Raw genomic sequence first — 26,173 nt, forward strand, 5'->3', positions numbered from 1 at the left:
CAAGCCAGGTCTCAAACCTAAGGCCTCCCAACCTCAAAGCCATGCTTTTTGTCATTGTGGTCTCCAGAGTCCTATCCCTTCGAGGAGACTGGTTCCCCATCTCTACCAAGCAGTAACTTGCCAGAGTACTTTCTAAGAAGTGCTAGTTCCCAGTTAGAGAAATGCAGCAGGCCCTGTTTGGTCTTATGTATTAGCACATCAAAGGCTCTGATAAGTCCTGCAAAAAGAAAATCCACAGAGCTTGGTTGGGCTTAGTTTCCCAGCCCACCGTGATGGTGTATCCTTTTTAGCATGAGCACCTGTTGTCAACATGAGAAACATGTTGCTCTCAAAAATCTTGACTCCACACACATAAGAAACCTGTCAGCAACCTCCCTTCCAGCCTCTAGCCCTTCCCCTCCCCTCTTAGGCCATTAGCTAGCCTGAGATGGGCTGTGGGAGCCATTCAGGCTGTGATGTTCCCCAGGGCAACTCATCACCATCCTTGACTCTTCCAGGCAAGAGGTCCCCAGGGAGCTGGAGGTGTGTGAGGCCCCATCCCACCTCCCTTAGGCTGGCAGCAGCAGCTCTTGAGGAAAGGGGACACTGCCAGCTCGGTCCCCAGGTTAGCCATTCCATTAAAGTCAGCCACAGCCAACTGGGCTCTCAGCCTCGCTTCAAGCAGCTGTGACACTTAAAAGGCTGGAATTGAGGGGGAAGGAGGGAGAGAAGGGCAGAGAGGGAGAAAGAAAGAGACAAATGAACATGCCAGAGCTTTTAGAAGCTGAGAATTAAAGCCTCTTATAATTTGAGAATGGATTATAGGGACCTGCCACCTAAAGAAGAGAAGAGATCAGAAGAGTCCCAGATCTGGCCCAGGCTGGGTTTGGGCTCAGGCGCCAGGATTTCCCAAAGGCAGTCCAGGGACCCTGGTGCCAGCTCCGTGCTGCCAAGTCTCCCCACCGCCCTGTCCCCAGGGAGCAGTTGAGGCTGGACTCTAGGACCCCAGGGCACACACTGTCGGCACCTGCCCAGGGAATGCAGACTCCCAGAGCAGAGTTGGCGGGAGTTAGATGTGCAAGGTCCAGACCTGGCCCCCCGAACTTTCAGCCAGCCTGTCCCCTCTGTGAGCCTCAGTTTCCTCCAGTGTTAAGTGGCTGACTGTGAGCCCTGTCCCTGCCGCCCCCCCCCCTCCCCAAAGTCTTCTCTATAGCCCAGGCCCTCAGGATGCTTACAGGGAAGGGCAGGGCTTACCTCCCAGGTGACAGAAAGGAACAAAGAAGATGCTGGGCCCCTCTCCTCCTGGCCAGACTCTCTTCCCTCTCAAACCACAGGCAGACCTCAGTTGTCTGGCTGAAATGTGCCTTCCCCATCTGTGTTCCCACACTGCTCAAGGCCAGGCCTGCGAGGTCAGCACAGCTACCTCCCTGCTCTGGGGGCTACAGGTCAGCTAGGCTGGGCCTGGCAGAAAGCCCGTCTTCGGGGTATAGGACCCTCGCATTTCGAAGGCCAGCCACCAACCCTCCCTTTCTTCCCTCTTCCTCCGGTCCCGCTCCTGGCTGAGAGGACAGCGGGACACACAGCCTCCTCCCCCAACAAGGCTGGGGGCCTGGTCAAGGCTGAGGGACCAGCCCCCTCTGGGGAAGGGCAGCGGACGCACAGACCAGGATCACATCCAGCTCGCCGCTCCCACGGCAGGCGCCACCCAGGACCGCGGGGTCCGACACCCCCATTCGCACACCTCAAGGGCAGTGTGCCCGCCACCTCCCGTAACAAAGGCAACATGAATTAGGTTCTTTGGAAACGCAAGATTTGATTCTAAGCTCTTTACCCAAAGTAACCCTCATCCTCCCCCAAACCTTAAGAGACAAGTACCATTATGCTCATTTGACAAATAAGGAAACTGAGACCTATAGCCAGCGAGTGGTGGAGACGAGATGCTGCTCCCAGGACCTGGCTCCAGAAGGGATGCTCTTGTTCCTGTAGCCCATTTCCCCTTGACCTTACCTGACTGCTAGAAAAGGGTTCTCTTTAAAACTCACAGAAGAGATGCTCCAAAATGTGTTTCCTTGGGGTTAGCTGAACACCCTTCCCCTGAGGGTCCAGGGGACCCCCATGCCCATCATGGAGCATGGCTCCTGCCAGCCCAGCCAGGGACACAGCCTCCCAACACCTCTCAGAGGCTTATCTTTAATCATTGGGGGTGGAGCCCAGAGAGTGACCGAGGGGAGGGTTGTGGGGCCCTTACTCTCAACCATTCCTCCTTGTTCCTGAGCCGCTCTCGAATCGAATTGACAAATCCCTCTTAGCGTAGCATCTGTGACTCTCCCAGGGTCCCTGGTGCCACCTAGCTCCACCCCCACCCCACCCATCAGCTATAGGTGTTGGAGAGAAAGGGGAGATGGGGAAGAGGGATGGAGGGAGAGAAGAAAGAGAGGGGGAAGGGAAGGAGGAGGAGAGGAGCAGGGGAGGGGGAGGTAAAGGAGGGGAGGGAGAAGAAGGAAAAGGGAAGGGGAGGGGGAGGAGAAGGAAGCAGGACCAGGAGTGAGAGGGATGGAGGGAAGACAGGAGGAGGGGAAGAATCGTACCTGGAACTCCGCCTTTGTGGCACCGAGTGGACTGCAAGTGCATAAAGAGCGCGAACGCGAGAGCAAAGGGTTGGCCTCCCTTGCAGACTGCTGCCTGCTGGGGAGGTGGCTCAGTCTCCGTGAGGAGGATTTCCAAGCAGAGCCACCCCAGCCCCTGCCCCCTCCCTGGAGCCTCAAACAAAGCGGGCAGCCAGGGAAGACGGGCTGCAAGCCCCAGCCACCAGCCCGGGAGAAGGGGCGCAGGTGACAGCAGCCCCTGGCAACCGTTTCCCTGGCAACTGTTGGCAGCTGCAGGAAGGCAACTACGTCACTCCCCGGCTCCGACCCAGCACAGCACAAGCCCCCTAACTTGCCTGGTACCCAAGTCTCCAGACTCAGATGCTGCCCTGGGTCCAGCAGGGAGAGCTGGCGGGAGGAGGTTATAGAGAGCACTGGAGGCCACCTGCCTAAGTTTGTCAGCACTGACTTTAAACCAAATCCTTTTGGGACCCGGTGGGGGCTACTCTTGTCACCCAAGATGCTTACTGTCAGCTGCATTTGCCCCTGGGGGTTGCCAGTCTGTGGCCTTGACCTCATCCCAAGCTGGACACCCCTCTAGCCTCCCCCACCAACCATTGGCTGTCAGAAGTACAGCATGTGTACCTACTTCCCTAGAAGAGTCTTAGGGGGGCACCTGCTCCAGGAAGCCTTCCTAAGTTGCCAGACCCCACCAGGAATCTTCCTTCTGAGTTATCCTTAGGGCTGGGGAGCTTCCCCCTGGCTTTCTTTCAGAGAGTTTTCTGAGGGCCAGGAGTGGGTCAGACTCTCCTTTCTGTGATCCAGAGTAAGTATCAGTGCGGGGAGGGAAGAGAACAGAGGCAAAGCTTCCGAAACCCCTTCTATGTGCCAGATACTACGCCAGGCATTTTGGAGATCGATTTCTACCACTCTCCGAGGTCAGCCCCGTTGAAGCTCTCTTACAGATGGGGAAGCAGAGGCTCAGGGAAGTGAGGTGGCCAGGTCAAAGCCGCCCAGCTGGCAAAGGAGGGGTGTGGGACTCAAACCAAGATCTCCTCTGAGACATGGAGACATCAAGACCAAATGTCCCTCTGATGCTTGACTAATCCTGCCCCCCATCCAGTGGACATCTGAACTTAATTTGATCACCTCCAGTGATAGGGAGCTCACCTCCTCCCAAGAGGGCGCATCACTGTGACCTCTAAAAAGTCCTCCATAGCCAGTGAGTCAAAGAGGAAAGGACATCAAAGGCATGGGTGGCCTCCACGTGCCAGACAGGCCAGGGAAGGGAACCAGGGACAGACGTCTCGGCTGGAGTTTTGGCTCCAGAGCAGCGGCAGATCAGAGACAGGGTGGCGCTGTTCAGGGGGCTAAGGGGCTAGGGTCGCAGCCAAGCAGCTATAAACACTTTCCCAGAACAAGTGGGGAACCCCCTTGGCAATCGCACGCAAAGGGGACGGAGGGGCTTTGCGGTGGTTTCTGGCAGAGGCCATGGGAAAGGCAGCAGGGCTTGGGGCCAGGGGGATGGAGTGCCCATGCACCCTCGCACCTCCTCCCCCACCCATGGACCAGAGCCAGGAGGCAGCTATTGTCTTGCCGCTGGCCCAGAGCTGTGTCCCATTCAGGCACTATTTTTGGCCCCGGGAGGAAGAGGAAAAGAAAGCAAAGAAAGGAGCTGCTGTTCTCAGTGGAACCTTCGCCCGGAAAGGATTCTAGAGCCTGCTGGGCCAGAGAAGGGAGTCACTGTTGGATCAGAAGATTCTGTGCTTAAAAAGAGTTGGCAGGGGGCTGCAGTTCAGGGGAGCCAGGGGAGGACGCAGATGGGGCCCCCCCTGGCCTTTTACACACACTTGGTGCTCACTAACTGCAGCGACAAGCGGGGAAACAGAGGCGAAACATCCCAGGTCCCACCGAAAGTCTCCAAGCACTTGCGATGACAAAAATACCTACAATAGCTCATAGGTCATTGCCGCCCTGAGCCAAGTCTCTGCCAAAGACACTGACAATGGTCTTGACACTGACGACCAGAGTGGAGGTGTGTGGGACAAAAAATGAGGCTCCTTTTACAAATCAGGCAGCTGAGGCTCAGGGAGCAGCATGGCTGCCAAAATAAGCTAGTGACCCCACACCACTCTCTCTCCACCTTAATGCCACCCACTCCCTGCTGAGTTCACCAACTGGCAGCACACTAGCCTTCTTTCTAGCCTCAGACACACCTCAGGGCCTTTGCATGTGCTTTCCCCAAAGCATAGCACATTCTTTCCTGGACCCATTCTCTGATTGGTGTCTTCTCTTCTCAGTCCTTACTTCAAATATCTCCTCCCCCAAGAAGCCATCCATGATTACCCAACCAAAATTATCCTCCCTGTCATCACTCTCTTCTGTGTCGCCTTATCTTCTTAACTTTACAGCACTCAACACTGTCAGATGATCCTCCAATTAGCTTACTTGGTCTCCATTTCTCAACATTTACCTTGTCTTGTCTGTCTGGCTCACCACGTGTAGCTCCCGCCCTAGCAGGAGTCTGGCCCCCAGTAGACGCTCAATGACTACTCGTTAAATACACGAATGAATGACCAGAGCTGGGATTCTAACCGGGTCAGGCAGGCTCCAAGCCTCTTGCCAATAGGAGCCAATTCCCGATGCTACAGATTTGAGCCAAAAGTGCCACTTGCGGCAGGGGGTTCCAGCACTGAGCCATCCCGACTCCCCAGCGTCTGACTGGTCAGGGGCACACGTACCTCTGCCAAGTGCTTGGCCAGAGAGGGACTCCCAAGACTGCACAGCTCGAGAATAGGGATGGGACCTGAAACTCCAGCCTAGCATTTCCTTCAATACACGGCTGCCTGGTAAAGGCTCTGAAAAGTCCTACAATGCAGAAGCTTGCAAGATCAAGCCTTTTCTAAATCATTGGGACCAAAACAGACTTTCAAAGTTGCTAGATTAGATGATGTCTGATATGCCACCTAAATTTGTGATCACTGAACCTTGGGTTTTCTCTTGACACAAAGGCAAAGTTATTAACATCAGGCCCCTTGACCACTCACTCCTCTGGCCCAGGGCTAAGAGGGGGCCCAGGGAGGAATTTGCCCGTGAAGGTGGGTCCCATTCCCACTTCTGCAAATGCTTAACTTCCATCTGGACTCCTGTGGGCTCCCCAAGGTGGAGCAGGGATGGGAAACAGCACATGTCTGTGGCCACGGAGGACCCTGGGGTCTAGGAACCTGGGGGTGGGCATATCCCAAGGGCCAGCACGCAGAGACTCACAAGGCTGCTGGGGCAGGGAAGGGAACGACGTGGGTGCACAAACCATATGAACTGCACCTGACTTCCATAATGCACATGCCCACTCTAGGAGGGGACACTATTAGGCCCATTTTACAGCTAAGGAAACTGAGGCTCAGAGAGAAGAAGTCGCTTGCCCGGGGTTACACAGCTGGCAAGACTGGACTCCAATCCAGCTCTATACACTCCCTTAGCTGCACTGTCCCCATTGCTCCCTGTGGCCCCCCAGGCCCCAGTCCTGGCATCTCCAGGACATGGAGAGGAAGCGTCAGCCACTCTAGGGAGGTGGATATGCAGGTCTACAAGGCTGTGCTACATCCAAAACTTCACAGCCTGGGAACAGGGGCCAGGCCCCCTCCTGCCCACACCCATGGGGTCTGCAAACACTCCTACCCTCCCTGGACGGCAGTTACTGTGGCTTCCAGCTCTGTGAAAGAGGGAACCCAAGTTGGGGAGCCGAGGCAGGACTCCCAGGCGTGCTGACACCTGCTGCAGAGTCTCCGTGGGAAAGCACCGGCCGTCCTCCCAGCCACAGCTAGTGACGGGTACTGCGCCTCGGCCCGGTGCCCCCTTTGCCAGGCCAGGCACCAGGACCCGGGCATCCTTGGCTCCCAGCCCAGGAGCTGGAGAGCAGACCCTGTCCATCTGGTCTGGGGTGTGTGCATAGGCGGCAGGGCCCAGGAGGCTGTGGCAGGCTCAGCCACAGACATACGATAAATACAGCTTTGAGGAAAGCGCGTGAGGACTCCTTCTGGCCCTGCCTGCTGCCCTCAGCTCTCTCGAGAGGCTCTGTCACATGCAAGTGTGTGGGAGGGGCTAGAACCACAGAGTTGGGAACACCCGTACCCAGGCACAGGTCCATGGGATAGGGAGAGCAAGGGACAGCATCAGCTCCCTGATGATTGGGGGGGGGGGTCCCCCTTTCTGACCCCTCCATCACAGCCTCCTGTCTCAGTTGGTCCCTGAGCCCCGATGCCCTCACACCCGGTGCCCCTTCACCTGGCGTGCTGGATGATTAGGCAAACAATGGGAGTGTCCCGAAGATGCCACTGGATGGGTGCTAATGGTGGAAGTCTGGACACAGTGACAGGCAAGGCTGTGAAGGCACCACCCGCCCACAAACACCATCTGATACCATTAGGATGACCAGTGGGCTGGCTGCTCAGGGACCTAATGCCTGGGGAGAATGTGGGAATTGGGTGCCTCTCCCGCCCACGGCCAGAAAAGCTCCGGGCTGGAAGGAGCCGTGAAGAAGCTCACACTCTGCTCAAGCTCCCTCTACACTTCCCTGCCAAACTTAAACACTTGCAGGGACGGGAAGCTCACTACCGCAAATGGGTGCAGCCATCTGTGGTGCTGTGGGAAACAGCCCAGCCCTGTGCTCAGGCCCCCACTGCCACTGACTGGCCAGGGAACTTGACACCTGCTTCCTTATCTGTGAAGTGTGGATAAAGATTCAAATCTCCAAGGGCCAGCAGCACCCAGGACTGAACGAGGGTCTTTGTAGGCAGTGCAACTGTATGTCCTAGGTAGGAGTGGGGGTGGTTATGAGTCTCTCCGGGGTTTGGCGCATGCCCAGATGGTGACACAGCTGGTGGAGCACTGGGCAGAGGGCGCCAGGCCAAACGTGACTCAGTTGCTCCAGTCGGCCCCTGGGGCTCACCCCTCCCTCACATTTGTCACCATGAAGACAGGTGGGTCTGGGCAGTTGTCCCCCCTGCCACAGGGTCAGAGACCCAAGGTACTAACCACAGAGCCCTCCCTGAGAGCCATACTTGGCCAGGGGCCCAGAGGGGGTCAGCCACCCAGTGCAGGCAAGGGACCAAGAGGCCAAGGGAACTCAGACCAGCGGAGAAGTAACCACAGAGTGCCGCCCTAGGAAACCCGCCCAGCTTGAACTCGGGCCTCCCGTACAGGCCCAGCACAGTGGCCAAGCGGGCCAGTCCCTGGGCCACAGAGAAGAGCAGGAGGGAGCCCCATTCTTGAAGAATGCATGCCAACAGATCAAGACCCCCCTAGATGGGGGCGTCCAAGGCCCCACGGGCTCTCCGGTGCCTGGCGACTTTCCCAATGATGTCATGGGGGCACAGGGCTAATGCTCCAGGATGAACTCACTGTTGCTCCCTAAGGTCTTGGTGGTGGCCCGGAACAGTGGCAACGACAAGATCGCTTATGGCGTGCCAGGCACTACACTCAGCACCTAAAATTTAGTGGCTCACTTAACCTTCTCAAGGTGCCATTACCATCCTCATTTTTTTTTTTAACGTTTATTTACTTTTGAGACAGAGAGAGACAGAGCATGAACGGGGGAGGGTCAGAGAGAGAGGGGGACACAGAATCCAAAACAGGCTCCAGGCTCTGAGCTGTCAGCACAGAGCCCGACGCGGGGCTCGAACTCACGGACTGTGAGATCATGACCTGAGCTGAAGTTGGACGCTTAACCGACTGAGCCACCCAGGAGCCCCTGCCATCCTCATTTTTAAGATGGGGCAAACAAGGCACAGAGAGACTAATACACCTGCCCAAGTTCACATAGTTGATGGAGCTGGGACAAAGCCAGACAGCCCCAGGGCCACCATGCTGCTTCTCTTGGGGAACAGCTGAACTGGATGACGGAGGAGCAAAGGTCTGGGACAACTGGACGTGGGGGTCTACTGCCCGTGGGGCCCTACGTGTTTAGCTGTCTCAGCTAATCCCCACAGGGTCCCCTAGAAATACCAGGTACCTTCATCCCCATTTTATAGCCTGAGTAATGAGGCTTTGAGAGACAGAGCTTCCCGCTCAAGGTCACTTTTCAAGGATTGGAACCTAGTTCTAACTTGGCCACCATGTGACCCTGAAGACAAAACCTTCAGCCCAGGTTTAGGGAAGGCCTCTCAAAGCTACACAACATGCTTAGGACACACTTTGCCCCCATCGGCTGCCCCAAATTCCAGCAATCACCCAGCCAGGGGGTGGCACTCTCCTCTCCACGTATAGCGAGGACACTGAGGTCCAGGGAGGTTGCACCCTTGGGCCCCTGTAGCCCTCTGCTCTCTCCCCTGGGCCTTGAAAGCCAAGGCCAGGGCTTCTGGGAGGGGGAAGGCAGAGGCCTGAGGACAGGGCAGAGACCTGAGAGGTCTCTCTCGTCTCTCATTGCTGTCATTGTCGTGCTCATCTCCAGAGTTAGTTTAAGTGGCCCTGAGCCTGGGGAGCCAGCCTGGAGTCATTAGCTGCGAACCGCCAGCCTCTTTCAGGGAGCTGGAGCTGGGCTGGCTTCCAGACAGCGAGGCCCCCGCCCCGGGCCGCCTCCCTGTAATGCAGAGCCCTGTCCTCCGATGCCCAGAGGCCCCGCCGGCTTCTCTGGAGCTACGCTTTTATCTCTGCCTGCCTGCAACTGCCAAGCACGCGCAGACTGTCTGAGCCCGAGCCTGCAGCCGCTCAAGAGCCCGGTGCCCACGCCACTGACCTCCACACCACAGCACAAGTCAGGCAGGAGGAGGAAGGGGTAGGTTCTGCCAGAGCCCAGGCGGCCCCGGCTCTCCCCAGGGGGGAGGCAGGATGAAGCACCCAATCCTCCCCTTCCCCCCCTACTGCTGCCGGTTGTTACAAGTTGTCTCCGGGCCTCAGTGCACCCATCTGCCCTCCGTGGAGATCATATGACAAAGACGAACGTTTATACGGGCCAGGCGCTATGCTAGACGCTTTACTGCATTAACTCCTTAACGTTCACAACTGCCCCCCAACATAGACACTATGGCTATCCGCTTTTTCCAGGTAAGGAAACCGGGGCAGACACCCCAGTTCACACAACCAGAGGGGAACGAAGCCAGGATTCTCCCCAGGTAAACCGACCTTGCTGTCTCTGTGGGTCCTGGCACCCTAGCGGACCGTGGGCTCGGCAGTGGCAGGGATGGGGTTTGAGACAGGGGCACGTGCCCTCTGGCACCCAGCGCGGAGCCCGGTCTGGTCGAGGAGCCCCCTCCTGACTGAGGGGCCAGGAAAGCACAGTGGACAAGATCTCACACTCTGCAGCCCCAAAGACCAGCACTTACTCATGGGTAAGCCTCCTGTGCCTCAGGGTCCTCGTCTCTCAAGCAGGCGCACCTGGGGCACGTGCCTCACAGGAACGAAGGGTGTGCAAAGCGCGGAGCCCAGGGCCCAGCGGGGTCTGAGGCCGGGAAGGGCCAGGATGTTCCCGCCCCGGCCAAACCACTGGGATCCAGGGAGAGTTGGGAGGTTAAGGGACCCGGGCAGGTGCCTCAGCCCACCTGTGCCCGGGCAGGCTGGCACCCGGCAGGGGTCACATACTGGTGTCCCAAACTCCTGCCACACCCTCAGCCCTGCTCCCCAGCAGCCCGGGCCTGACCCCAGGATCTGCAGGGCTCCACAAGGGCCTCGAGGAACTCCTGGTGAGGCATGCCGACCGGCGGAGGGTAAGCCTGGAGAGGCGGAGGCCCAGCCAGCCCCTCCCCGCTATTCGAGGGACCCCTCTGTGCCAGCCCTGCCCCACTTCCCACTCGCCATCTGTCTGGTCCCTGGGCGCCTGCGTCCCTGATGATGTGCTCACGTGATGCCCCATCTGCCGTGAATCAGAAGGCAGGGTCCACAGGGCCTCCCCGAGGACGGGACTGCGGGTGCCAGGCCCGCTCGGGCTCTGGTTCAGGGGGAGGGGCGGCACTGGGCTTCGGGGCTGTGTTGCCACATTTTCCCATCTCCCCACCTGCACCCCGGACACCCCCACTGCCTCCTCCACGCCCTGCCTCAGAGCCCTGCCCCGACTCTTCCCCCCTGACGTGTAGAAGCCCACCTGTGCCTGCATCCCCCAAAGGGGCACTGCCCCCAGCACCCACCACCCAGCACTTACCACCCACACCCACACCCACACGCGGCTCTTGCTGAGGATGAAGCAGCCTGTGGCCCGGCTCAGCTGGAGCACGGTCCACATGGCCCCTTCGTGGCTGTGCCTGCCCCCCTCACCCCTCCGGTCTTTGTCCTGCCCTGCCCTGCTAGGAAGGCGATCCCCGCAGCACAGAGACCCCACCACCGCTCTGCTGCCTCTTTCACCTGCTGTCCCTTCAGCTGAGCGGCCCCTCTGTCCCCACAGCCATGAAGCTGCCTTTCAAGCAAGAGCCCTGAGCCCTACAGCCTGGGCTTCGGGCAGCCAGGCCACGGCGCATCATAGCCCTGCCCTCCCCATCCTGTCGGGGTCACAGCCAGAGCACCCAGCCCCCACCCAGCACCCATCTGACCTGGCTGTTGGCTGCTGTGCTGCTCACGTCATCCTGCCAGCTCTCCTCCGCAGAGCAGATCGAGACCTGCCAGCCTGGTTCTGCAGGCCCCATAAAGTGACCCGTGCCAGGTCTCCAGTGCCATCATCTGCCCCATTTCCAGGCTCGCATCATTCCGAGCCCTTCTCTATGCAACTGCCTCTGCCCGAAATGCCCCGCGCCCCACCCTCCCAGAAGCACACCAGCCCTCTCCACCACTCTCCAAGCCCAGCCGGGTCCTCCCAGCCCAGAAAGTTCTCTCCCCTTCTTGGCAACATTTTGACACTCCTCTGCCTCAGGTCCTAGCTATCTTGTTTGTCTGTGTCCCTGACAAGATGGGGTGTCACGGCCAGGCTGACCAGCCCCTGCCCAGCGGCCCAGGGCCCTGAAGCCAGCAGCAAGAGTGTGCACAGGCCGCCCGGCACAGCGTCTCCCTCACAGGCTGGGCCTGGGGTGGTATCTTTCACAAGCCAACACTCTCGGAGCCAAGCCCCAGGACCACTGGAGGCAGGGCATCTATCATCATGCCTACACACCCATTTAGCAGCTGAGACAACTGAGGCCCAAAGAGAGAGGCAAGGCAAGGTGCTATGACTGAGGTGGACCCGTATCTCAGGTCCCCGGGGTCCCCACAGCAAAGGGGGATTAGGTCCGGCCTCAAAACGAGTCCAACCTCTAGATGTCGGCAGAGAAGGTCCCCTAGGACCCTGGCCTGGGCTGGGGAACCAACTCAGCAGCTAGCGGCTTTCACTGCCAGGAGATGCTTCTTCCCACTCAGTCTCCAACCCCAAGAAAGCACCTCCACCCTCAGGGCACCCACAGTGAGGGGGCAGGGGCCCTGGCGTTGGGCCTGGGCCACCCATGGGTTCTAAGACACCTTGTTTATCTCATTCACTGCCCCCACCCCCAGGATATCATACACACAGCAGGCACTCAATAAATGTTCAGGTGAATAACTTCTTTGGCCCTCTGGAGCTGCAAAGCCTGTTCTTACCCACCCGCCTAGGCCAGGCCGGGACTGCTCCAGGCAGGATGGGCATTGGGGGGTACGGCGAGAGGTGCCCATCTCAGTATATGCCCCCCAACCCTCCTCAGTAAAATGAGCACCAGTTCCTCCTGTGGGGCCACCAGAGACCTCAGCTCGGCACCGCAGGAAGGAGGCTGGTTGGGGAAGAGGGAAGAACAGGATCCAGCAGATCCCCCAGGGCGGGCACTGCGGTAGCACCTGGAGAGAAAGCCCTATCCGTTCCACACAGATGGGGGCACCGGGGTCTGGAGGTTAGTGGGCAGGGGGCTCCAGCCTCAGCTTCCACTTCCCCATGTATCTGCCCCTAGTTCTCAGGACCCTCTCTCACCCCCCACGTTCAGACCCCATGGCCGGGACTACCTCCTCCCGAAAGTAGCCTGTGTGGTGAAGAGCCAGACTGCCCCTGGCTCACTTGGGGACCTGGGACCCAGCCCTGGACATCTGTGAGCAAAACTGTCCACGAGGGTCCTGTCCTCCCTCGGACTGGACCCCGGTTCTTTATCCCCGGACTTGGTACCTGACGTTGGGTAAGCCACCTGAGAGCCTTAGCTCTCCCATCTGTGCAGTGGGAGCAGGAATGGGGAGTTGTCTCACAGCCCAGAGAGCAGACCCCAGCTTGCTGGGTCCTGTGACGATACCACTCTGAGCCTCAGTTTCTCTAGTTAACAAAGGACTGGCGGCTCTGAGAGATTCCATCCTGTGGGGCCCCGTTCCCTTCTCAGACACCTCCCTGTCCGTCTACCCCCAACACTGGAGACCCCGCACAGCAGCATTCATCCGGGCTGGCTGCCCCCAAGAGGCCTCCCCCTACCCTCTGCCGCACACCTCCCTCCTCCCTCCTGCTGTCACACCCTTGATCTGGTACCTGGTGCCGGAGGAAGGTCCTGTGTGGGACCAGGCAGCTGGAACGCCTTTCAAGTCCCACTTCAGAGGCTTAGCCCCCCAGCCAGGGTCAGGCTGCCCCCAGTGGGCAGGCTGGTGAGTGTGGGAGGCACCCAGCTCCTCTCTTGCAGCAGAGCAAGGCGGGCAGGCAGCTGCGGAGGCAGGCGAGGCGGTAAGGCTGCGACTGTTTGTGGGGGGACGGCCCCCTCCTGCCCCAGTCGGGCTCCTCCCTCTTCCCTAGCTTGGCTGGGATGACGGGACCATACGTGAGTCACAGATTTCTCAGAGGGGGCAGGGCTGAGAGAGCTCAGGCGGTGACCCTGGGGGATGCCCGTGACTCAGCTCTGGGCAAGGGGGCACCTCAGCCTCACCACCCACCGATCCTGGCAGGCAGGTGCCAGGCTTCGCGGACAGACAGCCCCGCCTGGGGATAACTCTGCCTCCCTGCCCTCCATCTGTCGCTTCCCCAGGGCTCTTCTCCCCAAAGTTCCCGCAGAGAGGCTAGGGTTGCCATGGTGACAGGCCACTCAGATGCTGCCCACCGCACTCCCCCCCCGCCCCGGCCCCGCCTCAGGCCCAGGCGACAACTGCCCCTTCCTGAAGGAGAGTCCAGCCTCCTTAGCAGCAGACAGGAGCCGGCGCTGACCGGCAGAGCGGAAGGCACTGGGGGAGGGGGGGTGTCAAGTGGCTTGGCATGTGGCCACCCAGGCCACGCACAACTGACCACCTGACCTTGAGACTTCCTTGAGCCTCAGTCCTCACAGCAAAGGGACTCATCTCGATGCTTCCCGGGTTCCAACATTCTAAGACTCCCGTTCTAGATTCTGAGACCCCAGGGGCTTCCGGAAAGGTCCCTGTTAGTACATCTGCTGGGCCAAAGGGGAAACTGAGGCCCGGGTGAAGAATCACTCCTGCTGGCTCCAAAAGCTCAAGGGGAGAAACTGGGATTGGGGCTGATGCCTACATTCCCTTCTGGCCACTGGCCTCTGTCAGCAGCTCCCTCCCACGGCTAAGGTTAATAGCCACCCTAGGAGTCAGGAAGCTTCGGATGGCTCATGGCCCGCCCTGCGCCCTGTGGAGCAGGGACTCCCTGTCGTCTCTCATCCCCACACGACTCCCAAGTCAAAGGTGCTGTAAGAATTTCACAACATAATGAGGGTAAGTGGTGACAGCAATAATAATAACAGTAATAATAATGATTACATTTACTGACCACTTACTACATTCCAGAATCTTGCCTCACACCACACCATCACCATAGCACCACAGGACAGTGGCGAGGAGGAAAACACATTGCTCAGGCCAGTGCCCGGCACTTGATGAGCCCTCAGTAAATATTTGCCGTGAATGTGGCGACGACAAAGGGAGAGCACAAGGCTGAGAAATGCAGCTCAGAGAAGGGAATTAACTTGCCCAAGGCCACAGAGCTGGGAAGTGGCAGAGTGGGGATGCAGGCCCGGGAGGTCTGGCTGCACATGGCTCTCCTGACCACTCATGAATCCAGCCTCCCCAGACCTCTGGCGTGGGGCCTGGGCACAGCAGGTGCTCAGGGCACCGTAGGCCCCTTCTCTTGTGCGGGGATCTGCATTCGAAAAGAGAGACCTGAAAAAGTCACGTGATATAGCACGAACGGAAGTTTTTTAGGCAGTCCAGGAGGCCGGGGATCTGCTGCGGGGGAAATGCAGCCCTCACTTGCCTGCACAGATCCTGCTGCAGGGAGGAGAAAGGCAATAAAGCTCATGGTGGGGTGCAGGGAGGCCCTGAGGTCAGAGCTTCCAGTGAGCAGCGCTTTGCTCTCCAAGTGATCAGCCCCCTGGCGGCCTGTGGCGGATGCCCAGGGCAGGCGGGCACTGTAGGCACTTGCTCATTGCTGGGCCTGGAGGGGCAGTTCACACTTGGCGGGACGAGGTGGGGGGGGGGGAGGGGGCAGGAAACAACAGAGAAGAAAAGTGGGTTATCCAGGAAAGGATGTGGGGTCCCTGACATGCAGTGTTCCTGAGCAAGTTACCACCTCTAAGCCTCAGGGTCTCCAAGGTCTGTCCTTCAGGGCCAGGCCACTGGTAGCTGGGGCAGCCTCAGCTATTCCCCGGGGGCCACGCTGGCAGGGAAGCGGGCCCTCCCGAGACACACACACATACACACACACACACACACACACACCACAGAGGGTGCTGACCAGCGGGACGTGGGTGGAGTGTTGGGGGCGCCACTCTCTCCGCATGAGGCAGGGGCACCCTAAGCTGGACATCTGAGCGAGGGACTCAGAAGCCAGGAGCCAGCTGCCACTCTGGCCACACAGGAAAGGCCTATGTGGTGGGCCGGCCAGGGTAGCAGAGAGCTTGCCAAAGCTCTGTCTGCCCTGTCACCACCGGGCTTCTCAGAGACCTACTACGTGCTGGGCACTGTGCCAGCCTCCAGAGCAGGGATGGGCAGCAGGCCCACCCAGCCCCGAGTCTGGCTCACATCAGGGTGATGTTGGGAGTTCGTTACTGGTATCGCAGAGCTCCCAGCCTCAAAAATGAGCAACCAAGTAAATTATTATTAGTTACAATAGTACCTATTATTAGTACTAATAACAGGACTGCTAATAGGTACTGTGTCCATAAGACTCACTGTGTAAGATGCTCTGTTCTATGTGGATCATCCTCATTTCATCCCCCCCAATACCTGTGGGCTGGGTGCCACTGGTATTTTAGAGACGCAGAGTAATTCCGCGAGGAAAAGCCTGGTTTGGACTCTAAGGATTTACACCGGCAGTGTGGACAGAGGGCAGGTCTGGTGGGGCGTGGAGAACATGGAGGCAGAGGGAGGTGTTGGGGGGACACTTTGATCCAAGAAACCAGAAGCAGGGCTAGGACCCTTACCCCACACACATGAAGACAGAGGGAGAGAAGAGATGTTAGGAACTGCCTTGAAGATTGGGCGGGTGCTGGATGGGGTACAGAGCTGACAGGCAGGGAAGAGGCTGCCCTTGGATACGGCAGAATGGGGGTGCCCCCATGACATGTGGGGGAGCCTTCCAACAGGCCCCTGGAAACACATCGCTGGGGCTCAGGGGCTCAGGGCTGGGATCCCCTAAGCTCAGAGAAGGTCACGTGCATTACTGACTGGTGACAGAGGCCAGAGGAGGGGGAGGGAGTGCCAGAAGGTGAAGGTACAAAAGGGTCTTCATTTTGAGGGATGGAGGAGAGGCTGGAAGCCCGGGCTCTGGGCTCAGGCCAGCTAGCTTCTCCTCCCGGCTCCGCCAGCTGGGTGACTCAGGCACCGTCTCTCCAGCCATCCACCTTCTCCCCTATAGAGTGGAGACAATGCTGATAATAATTAACAAGGCCACATGCATAAAGCAACACAGCCCAGGCACGAATGAGCACCCCCGATGTGTTTGCAAGGGCTTGACTGTCCAGAGCAGGCTGAACATGAAACAGACACAGGGCTGCGACCACGCGTGGCCCCCAGGACAGGGATAAGCCGACCGAGCTCCACGGAGCCCACTGTGACAGAGCCGGGAGGAGAGGCTCTACCCTTCTCCGTCTCTCAGCCCCCAGCCAGGGCCATGTGAGTGAGCCTTAAAGACGGTGAAGAGCTGTGCCCACCTGTGGGAAGGGTCACGGGCAACCATCACCTGCATGGCATGGGTTTTTATTGGACAAGAGCACTTGCAGCCCAGCCTTCTCCCTTTGCAAGCTGAGTGGACTCATCAAGCATTGAGCACCACGCCTGACCGTAGTAGGTGCTTGATAAATAATGGCCAATGTCGTTGCGGTTATCATAAGGTCAACACAAATGCCAAAGGCCTGGCCCTCCACAGTTTGTGAAGTCCGCTCACGTCCAGCATCTCCTCTACAAAACAGTGGTGATTGTTCCCATTTAACAGAGATGGAAACTGAGGCTCAAAAAGAGAACCTTCCCGAAGCCTCACAGAACATCAGCAGCAGAGCCAAGACTTGAACCTGGGGTCCTGGGATCCAGACCATGTGCTTTGTGGCCAGTACTCCCAGACACCTCCCTGTTCATTCCCGTGGGAAAGCCTCCTGGCCACAGGCGCGGGGGCAGCTGTAGCCCCATGATAACACCATCTCCCGTCACACCCGCCCCAGGGCCCGGCAGGGATGGCATTGCCCATGTGACTCAGCCGCCCTCACAAAGGGAGCTGTGTGCCCTGTGCCTTAGGCCTGCCTCCCCCACCCGTGCTCATCCCCTGGCTGGAGCAGGAACAGGGAGTCCGACATATCCAAGACTTGGGGAGAGCAAGGGGCAATGTAGGCCATTAAAATGTGACAAATCTAATAGAGATTCAAGCCCAGGCTTGGGATGTAAGAGGTCGGTGCCAGCTTCCAGAGGGAAGGCAAGGCCAGGCACACAGGAGGGTAGAGACCGCCCAGGTTCCACGCCTGTTTTTCTGAGACCTTATTTGGAGCTCCAAAAACAGACTCAACCCAGCTGGCTCCCTTGGGGGTGGAGCTGAGGCACCTGCCCACATTTACCTGCATCAGATTTCAAAAGCTCTGGAGCTTGTGGTCAGGGAAAAGACACTCCCCGATTGCCAGCAGGGCTCCTGAGTCTACACCTGTCCCCAGCACTGCTCTTTTTCCACCCCTTCCCCCAGAAGGCTTGAGACGCAGAACCCACGCATCCCTACTGAGCACGGTGTGCCAGACAAGTGACTTGCGTTTTCCTCCCACAACTCTAACAAGGAGGCCTTGCCCCATGTGCTAAGGAGGAGACTGAGGCTCAGAGGGGAAAGGGAGCCAGCCCAAGGTCACACAGGATTTGAGCCAGGATCTAACTTCAAGGCCTGAAACTCCTCCAGTCCCTCCTTCCTGGTTCCAGTAGCATCTTGACCTCATGCGATCAAGAAGTGGCCTTGGGCCCAGCACAGACAGGCAGGCAGGCAGGCAGACAGCCCCCCACCCCCACGGTCACCCTGTTCCTGTCCTGCCGGGAGGGGACCGCTACAGAAGGCAAATGCTTACAGAGTGCAGGCTGGCTGGGCATCCAGGGACCACCCCTGCTGACCTCGCCAGGAGGCAGGCACACCTAGGTGCCCAGCGGCCTGAGACAGAAGGTAGACAGAGCTGCCACCCCCTCTTCCCAGGCATGACGGAATGTCTGACCTCAGCCCAGCCTCCAGTCGCAGTTGGCAAGAGGGTTGGATCCAGCCAGAACAGGCCTGGAAGGTCATTCTGGCCACACTCCCGCCTCTCAGCCTTCAGAAGCCCCTGAGCCCAGGGCAAGGATGGGCCCACTGAAGATGGACCCCAAGCTCTCTCCCCACCCCACTTCCATGCCCGGCCAGCCCAGACCACGCTTGCCATGGGAAACAGGTGCAGGGACAGGCACGTAGAGGCCTGGATTCCTCAAGGGAGGCCCTAGCCATCTGTAAACATCAGCCCCCACCCCTTTGTAGCTCCGGAGATTGGAGCTAGGTGGGCTGGGTGGCGCCTTCCCACTTGGCCTCCGGAGCCAGCAGTACAGCCCCTCCTCAGAGTGACCGCTGGGAGGGACCGCTCTTCCCCTTGGAACCCCGGGTGCCCTGCTCAGGCCTGGGGGAGACCCAGCGACTGGGAGGCTCCAAACTGCCCCTCGCTCCACCTAGACGCCTCCCAGCACGGTCCCAGAGTCCTTCAAATAGCACAACACGAAACCCAACGCCAAATTGTTCCCCTCTGAGCTTTCTGTGCCTCAGTGTCCCCAGGTGTAAAATGGGGACACCAGGCCTCCTCACAGCAATAACAGGTGTTGTCACTACCCCAGGCTCTCTTTTAAAGGCAACTTCCCTCAATGGGGTGAGGGGTAGTACCCGGAAGAGACTTCTAACTCCTCCTCCTCCCTGTTCATACGGGAGGGCTGGGACAGGCCACCAGCTGATGTCTCCACGGCTGTGCCCCTTCTGTCAGCAACCCCCTGGGCCCTGGCCTGTGAGGTTTGGGTGGCAGCTGCTTCGACACCCAAGACTTAAGCCAGAGGCCTCTGGTCCAGCAGTGAGGCATTGTAGCTCCCGGGCCAAGGGAGGCAAATGCGGCCCGGAGAGGTCTGGCGAGTACCCATCAGGTGGCACAGCAGTGTACAAAGAGGCAACATTTGCTTTGTCTTGACGATGACTACGTGCCATCTCACTTGACTGCCATAGGGTCCCCAGGGCCCGGGATCTCGCCTTTGCACGGGGCTGTGCAACGGTGCTGGCTGCAGGAGGCCCACCTGGAGAGTCCACAGGAGGGGGCCGCAGTTTCCTCACCCGGGAATCCGGCTTGCACGGCTTCTCTTTCAGTAAAACAAGGAGCCGGGGTTGGACATGTTTTGTGGACAGCGCACAGAGCGCCCCGCAGTGCCTCCCGAGAGCACCGCCTTCTGCACATGCCTCCTTCCCAGCAGCCAGGCAGCTGCCGGGGTCCCCCCTAAGTGCGGGGGCGCAGCTGGCTCAGGAGGCATAATGGAGCACAAATGACAGCCACTCACTAGTGAGGGCTGGCTAATTGACAGAGGGATCGTGGGGGGCCCGTTTTGCCGCCCACACGCCGCAAGGGAGCAGAGTGGGTAGGAGCAGAGCTGGCCAGGAGCCAGGCTCCTCCCATCTGCAGCCACCCGCTTCTTGTCTGGCTGATGTGTGGGGCTGGGAGACCGGGAAGGCTGCGGGGTGGGGGCACGGGGTGGGGGGACCTGCTCCACTCTGTTTTCAGACCGTGGCCCTTGCCCAGCCCCCTTGCCCAGCCCCCCTTTGGGTGCAGAAACCACCCAGAGAAGGAAAGCCTGGCCCTAGAGCCCAGGAGGCACAGCGGGGCCGGGGCCTTGCCTCCACGGCGGCTCTCCTGTCCCCGTGTATCCTCAGCCACCATATAGGGGTCTCATCGCAGAGGCCTGAGGGGTCCGGAGAGAGGCAAAGAATCCTGGGCATGGGCCCGGTCCCCTCCACTCAGCTGACCAGGGCGAGGCTGCCTTTCTCTTCCTTGTCAAAAGTCACATAACCTGGGCCAGCCTGCTCCCAAACCGGTTTCCCCTGGGATCCCAGGAGGAAACAGGCTGTGGGTGGCTGGAAGCAGGCAGAGGCCCTGGGTGCAGCCTCCTGCCTCCCCACATAAGCATTAGGGCTCCAGCCTCACCTTGGACCTCAACCTTATGTAGTCGCCCCGCCAGCTTCCCTGTGCCAAAATGACCACCACGCCTGCCCGGCAAAGGTTGACCTCAGGACAGCCAGGGCCTCCGAATCAACCCAGGACCCTGTGCAGACCAAGGGCCAGGCCTCCCACATGTCCTCAGGGCATTGAACTAGACCTGAGAGCCTGCCGAGGTCAAGCAGGCCAGGCTGGGAGTCAAACTCTGCTGAATTTTCCTGTCCCGTCCTCCACCATAAACAGCCAACAGCAGCTTCTTACCTCTGAGTCTGGGCACGCCAGGCGCCAATGGCCGGACTCTGCCTCCTCCCCTTCCACCTTCTCCTAGGGCTCACGGGCACCCAGCGGGAGCCTGTCTGGGCAAGCTGTCCCAGGTAAGGCCCCGCCTGCCTGTCTTGCCATTTCCGGTTGGCTGCCACCTCCCTCTGTCATTCCTGGATTTCCCGGCAGGCGCTGACCTGGCCCCACTGGGTGCTGAGCGCCCTCGCCCCTGGCCTCAGCCTTCCGTGGGTTTTCGGCACTTCTACTGAACGCGTAGACTGCTGGCCCACCCATGGCCCCCAGACGAGCCTGGGGGAGTCACCTCTGGGGGATACTGCCCCATCATATGTAATTACCACCTCTGTGAGTTCCCTCCTGCCTCCTTCCTGAGCTCAGGCTCCACCTGAAGCCTGGGCCCAGGCTCACCTGCCTATAATAAAAACAAGTCAGCAGACCGAAGCTGGCTGGAGGCTGGAGGTGAGGGGGTGCAGTGGGAGGATGGGGAATGGGGTACACCGTCTCTACTCTCAGAACATCCAGCCTCCTGCAGGACACAAAGCAGGAACTGAGTCAGACAAAAGGTGGGGGCAGGGATGGGAGCTTCTTCCTAAGGAGTGGGGGGCAGCTGCTCCAGGTACCCACGGGGGTACAGAGGCAAGTGGTCCAGGCAGGCTCTGCCCCACCTAAGAGGCTCCCATGGGGGCCCTGGGAACACCCTTCCCAGCCTCCTCCTGGACCACTGGCCCCTAGGCCTGCCTGGCCAGCCCCAGCCCCAGCCCCACCCTTTGGCCTCACCTCAGACCTCCAGTTCTCCGGGCACGGAGGTCTTTTCAAGGTTCTTACAGCCAGGAACCCCTTTCCCCAGGTGACTTCTGATTCCAGCCCCCACCTCCGGTATCCTTAGTATCGAGACCTGAGCCATCACCTCTTCCAGGAAGCCACCAAGGCATCAACTCACTCAACAAAGCCTGTATGCTGTGCCGCTGTGGACTGCCCTGTGCCCTGGGAAACTTCCCTCGCCTCTCCCCTCCTCTCTATCTGTGTGCCCTGCCAGGTCACCAAACCCGAGCCCCGGCACAGGCCCAGATGCAGAGAAATTCTGAGTGACTGGTGGATGACAGAGGAAGTGTGGGAAGACGGAATGGCTGATGAGCAGGTGGGAAAGCGGACAGGTGGATGGACTCAGCCATGCATTTAGCGAGTGCTTATTGAGGACCTGTTGCATGCTGGGCACTGTTCTGGGCTCTGGGGATACATCAGTGAACAAAATGCAAAAATCTCTGCCCTCTTAGAGCTGGAGGGGGAGATAAAGAATTAATAAGCAAATAAATGTGAAATATATCCAGTGGTAAGAACTATGGAGCAAAGTAAAGCAAGTGGAGGGGAAAGAGATGGAAGAGAAGGCTTGGTTTCACCTCTCTCTGAGCACGGGCTGAACATGGCAAGGGAGGCCGACTGCACAATGTCTGGAGTGAGAGCATTCCAGGTGGCAGGGACAGCACATGCAAAGGTCCGGTGGTGGGTGGGCACTTGGTGTACCTAAGGAACAAGGAGGAGGTGGGCAGAGCTGAATGAAAGAAGCAAGGTAGACATGAGAGGAGGGAGGTGAAAGAAAGCCCGATAGACAGATGGACAGAAAGGGAATGGGGTGGAGCCAGGTCTGGACAAGTGTTAGAGAACTCCAATCCCAAGGGTTAGGCCCTATTGGCCACAGCTCAGACCCACTGGAGTTCCTCAGATCACCCCCTCACCTCTCTTCCCTGGGCAAATTTCCAGCTGCTATACCGCCTCTGCTCTGCCCATGGGCACACACACATGCCTGCTTTGCTCAGCAGGAAGCTGCGGGCCCCTGCCACCCCCATGGGCTGAGCACAGATGAGGGGACACTAGAGAGACAAACAGGCCTGCAGGAAGACGGCCTGACTCTCAAAGCCCCAGGATTTCCCCAGGGCCCTGAACGCTGTACCCACAGCCCCAGAGATGCCACCCACCCTGATAAGGACACCAGGGGAGTCCCAGTGACTCCTTGTATACCCGTTGGTGACTCCCCTACTCCCGACACCCAAGCTCCACACCCGCACCCTACTCTGCCCTCAGGCCCCCTGACAATGATGCAATCGCCAAGCCCGACCAAGACAGATGGGGCTGGGACTGGAGCCTTGGGTTCCACCCTCATTCGCTGGCGCACTGGGTAGTTGCTTCACCTCTCTGTGCCTTAGGTCATCTATTAAATGAGAACACGTGCCTTTGCCCTGCTTGCCTTCTGGAGGAAAAGGGATGGGGTCAGCAACGTGCCAGAGGACGTATCTGAGGAGTATGTGTGGGGCTGGGGCTTGGTCTCAAGGACTGCCCCACCCCCATCCAGGACTCCTCCTCACTCCACCCTATGAGATAGGACCCACTTTTTACTGCAGGTTTTACAAGTAAAGGTGAGGGGTAGGGGCTGGGAAGTGTTAAGTAACACATGTGAGGTCACACCCAGGAGGTCCGATCCAGGACTGGGACCCTTCATCTGTCCCTGGGTAAGCCCAGCCTCCCTTTGCTCCCCCGCCCCAGCCCTGCTCAGTGGGGAGCCTCAGGCAGTACAGACTCCTTCTTTATCTGGGCATGTGGGAAGTGTGGAGGGGCATGAAGGGCTCCCCAGCTCTGACATCTCATGCTCTAAGAGGACCATAGGCTTAGCCTCCACACTCCCTGTGAGAGCTAATGCTGCCCACAAAATCAGGAAGTGAGCTCTCCATCCCTGGGGGGAACCAACGAGGTGCTCAGCTGGGGTGTCACAGAGAAGACACCCGCCACATCCCTGGGGAAGACTACATGGTCTCTAAACTCACTTTCCACTCACAGGTTAATTCACATGGGCCATTTTTACTACTTCGTGTGTTTGCTCACTCAACTGATAACGACCAGGTGCCAGCACCTTCTGTTTTGGGACACACAAGGCCCACAGGGCAGGCAACATAGCGGCGACTGGGTGAGGGGCTCTGAGTGGGCTGCCCGGGTGCTGGGGCCAGCTTCACTTGCCAGTCACGTTACCTCCCGTAGCCTTGCTTTGCTTGTCTGCAAAATGGGATGACAGACAGAGTATCTGTCCACGAAGTTGTTGAGAGGAGTAAATGGGAAAATGTTAAAGTGCTTCCAACGGCAGCTGGCACGCAGATTTAAATTCCAGACTTTTTTTTTCTTTTGAGAGAGAGCCGGGGAGGAACAGAGAGAGTGAGAGAGAATCCCAAGCAGGCTCTGCACTGTCAGTGCAGAACCCCCACACAGGGCTCGAGTTCAGGGACCATGAGATCATGACCTGAGCCGAGATCAAGAGGCTGACACTTAACCGACTGAGACACCCAGGTGCCCCTAAGCTCCGGACCTTTTTAAAGCCCCTTCTGGTCCTTGCTGTGGCCCCTCTGTTGAGTGGAGTTGGCCTCTGCTCCTCCCATTAGAATGAGAGCAACACTTACCTCCATGTTGGCCACATCCGAAAGAAGGTGATCTCCAGAGCGGGATGTGAGGGTACAGGCCCACAGCTCTTTAGCCCCGCCAGCCTCACTGTGCTGGGTGGGCTCCCGCTCTTGAGAAAGGAAGTGGAGAGACAGCCAAGGGCGTTCTCCTGCTGCCCTCTGATGAGTTCGTTCTCCACCGCCTGCAGCATTTTAGTCACTCCCACCTTCTAGGTGCCTCTACCTGATCGCCCATCTGCACCCCGTTCTGGAGATCAGCTCTGGGGCTGCTACCCACCGGCCGTATGCTGCAGAGCAGGTCAGGGCCCTCCTCTGAGCCTCGGTGTTCCCCATCTGTGAAATGGGAAGAATAAAAGGACCCATCCTGCAGTGTTTTCAAATGAATGACATGAGGAGCCAGGGCAGAAACCATCTGAAATGTACTATGCCAGCCAAGACTCATTTCACTGTCCCAGCAACTCAGGGGAGTGTCCGCCCCCACTTCACAGGTGAGGGGACTGAGAGCAACCCAAAGAGTCAGCGCAATGGCCTCAGGCCACATCCTTGGCTTCCGTGACATGTGGGAGCCATCCTCGTGCAGGTCTGCCCCGTGTCAAACTGACTCGGTTCTACCAGGGTTGGTAGTGGGGCAAATGAGTCACCTCCTCCTGGGGCATTTTCAGACGGGCCTCCCCATGTCTCCTCAGAGTCAGGCTTCATTGTGTACAAACCAAACACAGGAAATGGGTACAAAGGAAATGTCAAGGCCGTGGGGGCAGGGAGGCTGCGGGCTGAGAACAGGGCAGCTCGTGCTGGGTCTATCTCTGTGAGAAGCATCAAGAGCATCTCATCCAGCCCCAGGGTAGGACTGACTTGCCCATGGGTCTCTCCCTGGGACCTGGTGTCCCTCCTCTCTCCAGACCTCCCACCCCCATCTCTGCCTAGAGAAATTTCACTTACCTCCTTGTATGGCCCATTTCAAATGTCCTCTCTTCCAGGAAGCCCTCTTGGAGTTATCCCATCCTTTCCTACAGGAAGTCAGCCTCTGAGTCTCTGAACATTGGAAGTCTTGCACTTTACCTGCAAGAACACTAACACCCAACTCTCTTGAGCGCCTCCGTGCATGCCAGGCTCTTTCCTAAAACTGAATGGATTCACTCATTGAATCCCCATCGCCATCTTATGAAGGAGGTACTGTTATTACAGAACAGAGACTGAGGCCCAAAGGGCTTTAGTAACGCATCCTAGAGCACATCGCTAATGAGTGCCAGAGCCAGGGTTTGAACCCACATCTCTGTTGGAGTGTGACGTATCCGTGTCATCCAGCCCCTCAGTAAATGTATTTGATTCATTCACTCGGCAAACTTTTTCCAAGGTCTCATTAAGTGCCAGGCCTCATGCTGGTTTTGTGGACAGGAGATGGATACCACCTCTGCCTTCATAGAGCTTATATTACAGTGTGATGGAATGAGGGATAAAAAAAAAAAAAATCAATGAAGTCATTAATTAAGCAAGTAATTCAAGATGTCTGAAGACACATAATGACATATAATGCAAGGACAACGAAGAAACCAAACCAAAAGCCAAAAGGACAAAGCTGGCATGCAACAGGGAACCTGCTTTAGCCAGGTAATCATGGAAGTCTTCTTGGAGGGGGTGACATTTGTAACAAGGTCCTGATGGATAAAGAGAAGCCAGCCTTGGAAAGGTTGGGGCCTGGGGCACAGAGTGGGCCTGGGGCATAAGGAACAGCATATGCAAAGGCATGGAGAGGGGAATGAGCTCAGAGAATTGGGGAAAGAGGCAGCTGCTAAGTGTGGGTGCAGCAGGGGGGCAGGAGAGATGGGGCCAAAGAGCAGGACCATGAAGACAAGGATGGAGGTGCAATCTTCGTCCCCAAGAAGGGGGACGCCATGGGCGGGTTTAAACAGGAGTAAAGGGATCAATACACATTTCAAGGGAGAGTAGCTGAAGGACTAGACTCTGCCCTGATTAGGTCAAGGCTCTTGGTCAAGGCTGGGTCAAGACGGGACCCGGTGCTTCCGGGTCAGCCTGCATCCCAGGCCAGCCCTGCTCAAGAGTTCAGCTGCTCACATTACCACAGGAAGCTAAGAGAGAGAGGTACCAGGCACTAAGCAGGAACCCCGCAGAAGTACCCTAGGGCAGTGGCCTCCCACGCCCTCCGTGCCGGAGACACTGACTCTAGTCCAACCACAGAGCTAGAAGGCAAGCGGCCATCCGTCCATCAAGCAGTCTGTCTGTCCATCTACCCATTAGCCCTCTGCAGCCTTGGGCCCGGAGCTGGTCTTCCAGCCCCCACGGGTGCTGAGCTGCTAAAATGTAACAACTGGCTCTCTGA

General features: G+C 58.2%; 1 protein-coding gene across 12 annotated transcripts in view; it reads right to left on the bottom strand.

Annotated features, from left to right (window-relative positions):
• Positions 1-26,173, bottom strand: part of ADGRG1 (adhesion G protein-coupled receptor G1) — a 56,075-nt gene that overhangs the window by 18,782 nt on the left and 11,120 nt on the right. The window contains exon 1 of one of the 12 annotated variants that reach the window (XM_053211403.1): positions 20,378-20,597. The exons of 2 other annotated variants lie outside the window; for them this stretch is intronic. The gene's annotated coding sequence lies outside the window, so the exon portion shown is untranslated. Of the gene's footprint in view, positions 1-1,233; positions 1,839-1,986; positions 2,351-11,080; positions 11,260-12,990; positions 13,541-20,377; positions 20,598-26,173 lie in introns of those variants that run through there. 9 more of the 12 variants (XM_027075847.2, XM_027075846.2, XM_027075853.2 and 6 more) reach the window with 9 other exon arrangements.

The sequence above is a fragment of the Acinonyx jubatus genome, chromosome E2 (genome assembly GCF_027475565.1).
Source record: "Acinonyx jubatus isolate Ajub_Pintada_27869175 chromosome E2, VMU_Ajub_asm_v1.0, whole genome shotgun sequence".
In the NCBI taxonomy this organism is placed as follows: Eukaryota; Metazoa; Chordata; class Mammalia; order Carnivora; family Felidae; genus Acinonyx; species Acinonyx jubatus.